Source organism: Montipora capricornis, chromosome 10 (genome assembly GCF_036669925.1).
Source record: "Montipora capricornis isolate CH-2021 chromosome 10, ASM3666992v2, whole genome shotgun sequence".
Classification (NCBI taxonomy): Eukaryota; Metazoa; Cnidaria; class Anthozoa; order Scleractinia; family Acroporidae; genus Montipora; species Montipora capricornis.
Genome location: NC_090892.1, coordinates 65,383,711 through 65,390,109, shown reverse-complemented (window position 1 = coordinate 65,390,109; position 6,399 = coordinate 65,383,711). Strand labels below are relative to the sequence as shown.

General features: G+C 45.6%; 1 pseudogene; it reads left to right on the top strand.

Annotated features, from left to right (window-relative positions):
• Nucleotides 1-3,265: 3,265 nt before the first annotated feature.
• LOC138018998 (uncharacterized) lies at nucleotides 3,266-6,050 on the top strand (annotated as a pseudogene).
• The last annotated feature ends 349 nt before the right edge of the window (nucleotides 6,051-6,399 follow it).

Sequence of the window (6,399 nt, the reverse complement as noted above, 5' to 3'; positions counted from 1 at the left end):
TCAGAGTTTTTCTCTGTCCTTGTGTGGGCCCATTTCCATCAGTAGGGCTAACGCTCACATGGTTCATATGGGATTGAAATCTAGCACTTCACATTACACTCTATTCAGTTAACTCTGTCACACAGTTGTTTGAACTCGTCACTGCTCTCACTGTCAAGTTTTTGAGCTTTTTTGTTTCTGTGGTCTTTGAAGTGAAACTCACACGATTTAATTTCGGCGTCATCCCCAAAAACCTTTGAAATTCCCGCTAAATTTGCGCCTGCCATGTGGCTACACCAACCTATAGGGTTAAATTTAGCACTATCCGAACCGGCCACTTTCCTGAAGGCTCCATTAAATAAACGCCATAAAAGTTCGACGTTTACCGTGTCCTCGGTTTCGGCCTCCATTGTAGCCAGCGGTATCTGCTTCCGAAGCAAGGGATGATACACACTGGCTGTTAGCGTGATAAACCCATTGCACCGTTTCCTTTTTCCGTCAAAAAAGAAAATTCTTTGCTCAGAAAATGGTCCCCATTTTCGTCCATGTTTAATGCCATTTCCATTTACGTCGTGCTTGTCTTGAAGACAAAAGATGGCATGTCCGGGTTTCCCCTGTTGTCATTGATTTTGTACACATATAAGGGGTCGTTTTTATCTGCATACTCTTTAAAAGAGACAGTCGCCTCAAAGTTGTGGCCAAACGGCTCTATATCCTTCTTCAGTTTCTGTTTCATGTTGGATACGCGTTTCTTATCCAATACAGCACTGGCCTCTCTTTCGACAGCGCTCCAATCCATTTGCTGTTGAAATGCGGACATGACGAACGCCGATTGTACCTTGGAGGGCTTGATGTTTGGTTGATTCCGTATAATTTGTTCGATGCTCGTGATGTCCTTTTTTCGGAGACTGTCTTTGACGGGGCATGTGTGATTACCAATGTGGTAAACAGTCACTGATTTATTACGATAACTAAGATACCTTCGCGCACTGCATGCAACATATTCTCCCACTTTACCACAGCCTTTGCAAATCATTTCACCTTCTTCCTTTTCGAACTGCTTTGTACTTGTTACACCAAATTCCATCTTAAAGGGACACTTTTCTTTGATGTACTTGTACGACCCCTTGCAGTCAGCAAAGCGCACACGGCCATAGTTTTTGCACTCCGTGGGACAGTTCTTCTTCCATTTTCTGCCATCTTCAAGGCCATCGGACTTTTGTCGGAAATCCTTAATTTCGTATATTTTAAGACCATTGATTCCAATGGGCAGGGATTTCACTGTTTCTTTTTGTGCATTGTCCCAAGAGGATTTAGATATCTTGCGTTGTTTCGGGTTCTCCTGAATGATGGAATCGTCGGATTCCGATTCCGACTCTTGGTGGCTAAGAAATGCAGAAAAAAAAAGAAAACTAGTCACTGCTTGTAGATAATTTCATCCGATACCTACATATAACAGATTTATATTTTTATACCTGCTTTTAATTAAAGCTTGAAGTGAACTTTCGTCTTTGCGATCGTCATCTGAGACTCCTGAGGAACTATGGAGAAAAGTTATAGACTTTTTATAATGACCATCCATGACGCAGTAAACTAAAACAATCCATCTGAATGAACTGGATTGCACGGGCTAGGTCATGATTCCAAAAAGCTGCAATCAACAACCCTGACTTTCATATCCAGTCAAAGGCAGCTGAGGAAATTGTTAATTTAACGAGTCTATTCCGATTTATGAGCCCTCTGAGTAAAGATATTGACTCAAAGAGGTTCCATTCAACACAAACTATTTAATTTCACTCCTTGTTTAACCCTCAGGCATACAGGGGGTGGGGGATGAGGGGAGGGTGGGGGGTAGGGTATCGTATGGAGTAGCTTGTTGATACATACTTTTAACCCTTAAAACCCGGATCGGTTCATATTAAGTCCCAACAGGGTATGCAAACTAATACATTTCTCAAGTCACGTGATTTTATTCTAATCAATAAAATAGATAACCATCGAATTTAGCAAGGATAGACCTTTCTTTAATTATCTACTTTTGGAAATTTGAACAAATCCTACCCTAGCTACACACTAGAGAAACACCAACGTTTTCGTGAGAAAATCGATGACAAATAAAGCGATTCCCCTAGTACCATTTACTGGTTAAATTTTCCCTTTTCTTGAAAGTTAATCCCAGAACGAGTCCATACAGATGATGGTTGATTTGCAATTTGTGAAATGGCCAACAAATCCATATGTCGGAAATCGTGTGTTTACGTAATCAAAACATTTTTAATGCGTATAGAATTTGATTGTTTAGTTGACTGGAAAGGGATAGGCATCGAACCTGTCATCGTTAGTAACTTTAACCAATCAGAGAACACATTGTACAATTTGCAGTATCTTTTGTTCTAGAAATCGAAGTGTGTTGCAATCGAGATCGGGACATCGTGAGAGACAAATATATCTGTTTAAAATTCTGTCGTGAGTGAGTGATTTTAGCGCGAGTTTATCGGGAAAAACATTGTGTTGTCAGGCAATTAACTAATTCCCAACACAAAGTGGCACCTCCGACGGGACTGTGAGCGGGAAACAACGAAACAAAACGAGGGAATCAGCCAAGAAGCTCAAACAACACAACAATAGAGGCGTTGACCTCGGAGTTGGACGTGCATTGGGATGCTCTGCGAGCGATCGTGAAGAAGGTTGAAAGTGTTAAAACGAAAATCGAACAAGCGAAACTGGAGAGTGGCGTTCAGGTTGACGAGCTAACAGAATGGAGCGCCGCAGTTGAAGAACAACAAGAAACTGCTGACGAGGAGATCACGCATTTATCGGATAGACTCGTTCAAATGGATTATAAGACAAGGATGCAAGCGAAGGAAAGCGAAGAGGAGCTGGCAGAGCGAGATCGACAAAAACAGCTTGCTTTTGAACGTACACAACTGGAGATGAGGTTGACATATGAGAAGAAATCGAGGAGACAAAACAAGCAAAGACCACGGAACCGACCTCGGCTCAAGCCGCGAAGACCGCCAAGCTTCCTAAGCTTGTTATTACAAAGTTTAGAGGCGATTTAACAGATTGGCCCCGGTTCTGGAGTCAGTTTGAAACCGAGATCGACAAGGCAGAAATAGCTGGCGTGACGAAGTACTCCTACTTAAAGGAACTCGTAGACCCCAAGATACGAACGGAAATCGACGGCTTGCCCTTTTCATCAGAGGGATACGAGCGTGCGAAGAACATCCTGACAAGAAAGTATGGCCAAACAAGCGAAGTCGTGAACGCGTACGTGGAAAACATCATGTCTTTGCCTGCAATTGGTGGAACACAGCCAGCTAGAATCCACGATTTCTACGAGAAGCTTCTTTTCAACGTGCAATCGTTGGAAACAATGGGGGAAACGGCGAGGGGTGAATGGATACGTGCGGATGACTATCGACAAGCTGCCAGGGATAAGAGGGGATCTTGTGCGAACAGACGATTCTTGGCGAGAATGGAATTTCCCAAAGTTAGTGGATGAACTCCGGAAATGGACAGAAAGAAACCCGATCCAACTTAAACAAAGTGACAAGGCCTGGCGTGACAAGAATCTTCAATTCCAACAGGACAGAGATGGCAGAAATCGGGGATGCGTTTATTGCGGAAAGCAAGAACACAAATCGGTTGACTGCAAAACGGTTGTCACCGTCGATGATCGCAAGAAAGTCTTTAGCAACAGACGCCTCTGTTTCAATTGTACCGGAAGCAAACACAGAGCTGAGGATTGCAAGAGCCGTTCCTTGTGCCAGATTTGTCAGAGAAGACATCACACGTCCATCTGCAACAGCGTTAGTAACCAGCTAATGACAGCGACTACAATGGAAAGACAAACTGTGATTTATCCGGTCGTCGTAGTGGAAGTGCTGGGAGTTAAGTGTCGTGCGTTGCTAGACACCGGTGCCGGAAGTTCGTACGCTTCAGCAGCGTTACTTGATCGCCTAAAGATTCGTCCTCATCAAAGAGAAGTACGACAGATCGAAATGATGATGGGAGTGGTTACTAAGCCTGTAGAGATCTTCGAGGTCCAGATAAGTTCACTGAAGGGCGATTTCCTCCTCGAAACGGACGTGACCTTGGTAAACAAAAAACAGCTTTTATCCCTGGAAAACCCTCAGTACCAACAGGTCCTAGAAAGGTACGACCACTTAAAGGGAGTGAAGATGGACGATATGGACACAAAGGAATTCCTTCCAGTGCACTTTATCTTGGGGGTGTGTGACTACACCAAGATAAAGACTGAAACAGCACCTCTTATTGGAGCCGCGAACGAGCCTATCGCCGAAAAAAACCACCAGGCAAGGAAGTGGATCTGTCTCCAATGTTCCTAACTCAAACATCAACAGTGGATTACGACAACTTGTGCAGACTGGACGTACTTGGACTCGCGGATTGTGCAACTAGTGATCAAGAGGAGGTGTATTCCGAGTTCAAGGAGCAACTTAGACGAGACGAAGAGGGTTGGTACGAAACTAGCCTTCCATGGAAAGGGAACCACCCACCTCTACCAAGCAACGAAGCAGGCAGTCTTTGCAGGTTAACCGGCCTCGTAAAGAAGCTACGCAGCCAAGGAACGATAGAGCGTTACGATCAAGTGATCCAAGACCAAATCAAGACCGGAATAGTCGAGAGAGTTAGCGGACCTGCAACTGGGCAGCACGAATTTTACATCCCCCACAAGGCAGTGGTACGTGACACATTAGAAACCACCAAGCTTCGTGTAGTGTATGACGCGTCAGCACGGGCCTACTCTGGTGCACCCTCGCTAAACGAGTGTTTAAATCCTGGCCCACCTCTTCAAAACAAGCTCTGGAGTGTCCTAGTTCGTTCTCGATTTCATCCAGTTGCAGTGACAGGAGACATCAAGCAAGCTTTCCTTTAAGTCCGAATCAAAGAGCAAGACCGTGATGCCCTAAGATTTCATTGGTTGAAGGACCCAAACAGTCAAACAGTGGAGACGCTGAGGTTTACTAGAGCCCTCTTCGGTCTGACATCACCGCCGTTCCTCCTGGGAGGCGTAATTAAACACCTGTTGGAGAGTTGCAGACAAAACTACCCAGACATTGTCAGCGAAATTGAACGAAGCTTGTACGCAGACGACCTGATCAGTGGTGGCCCTACAAGTGAAAACGCAAAAGAGATCAAATCAGCTTCTCAGAACGTATTCGCCAAGGGCACCTTCGAGTTGCATAAATGGCATTCGAATGTGAAAGAGTTGGAATCAGCCGCGTCAGAACCAGTCTCGATCGAGGAAGGAACGTACGCAAAAGAGCAGTTAAACGTACCCGGAAGACAAGGAGCTACCCTGCTTGGTTTGCCATGGGACAAAGGAAAACGATACAGTCGGCGTGAGTTTTCCCCAAGAGAAGGCTGATCCTAGCAAGCGGGGAATCTTAAGCAAAGTGGCGAGGATCTTTGACCCATTGGGACTGGCCTCTTCTATCTCGTTGGGGGGTAAGCTCCTCTACCGTGACGTGTGTGACGCCAAGCTAAACTGGGATGCAAAGCTACCAAGAGAGTTGATGCAGAGTTGGACCCGATGGGAGGAGCGACTTCCTGAGCAGCTTACAGTCCCAAGGTACATAGCAGCCTATCAAGAGGACATTCAATCAATCGAGTTGCACGCCTTTGGTGATGCCAGTGGTAAAGGCGTGGCCGCGGCTGTGTATGCTGTAGTCGTTCAAGAGTCAGGCGTCAATCAGGGACTTGTGGCAGCGAAAGCGAGACTCTCCAAAAAGGGACTGACGATCCCTCGGCTAGAATTGGTGTCTGGACATATGGCGGTGAATCTCTTGGCAAACGTGGCCTCAGCCCTAGATGGATTTCCCCTAATGGAAAAGTACTGCTGGCTCGACAGCACCGTTGCCCTGCACTGGATCAGATCCCCAGGCACATATAAGCAGTTTGTGAGCAACAGAGTTGAGAAAATACAAGCACATTCAGAAGTGATCTGGCGGCACGTAGGGACCTCGGAGAACCCTGCTGACCTTGGAAGCCGTGGTGGAGAAGTGCTAAACCATCCTCTTGGTGCAACGGACCGAAGTGGTTGAACAACAAAGCGTGCTGGCCTCCAGATATTGTGACCAAGGCATCAGATGAATCAATGGCAGAAGTGAAAGCAACGCGAGAAGTCTTTGCTGTGGCAATAGCAACTACAGATGAGCTAGACACCCTTCTTGAGAAGTTTACCTACTGGAAGACGATGAGAATCTGTGCGTGTATAATGCGGTTCGTCCACAACGTCCGTTCAAAAAAGATAGGAAGTCCAAAGGGACCGCTGACCACCGAAGAAACTAACAAAGCGAGAATCTTTTGGGTGGAAAGAGTCCAGATAAGAGCCACAGCGGATAAGAATTATCAAGAAGATCGGTTGCAACTGAATCTACAACCAAACCAAGA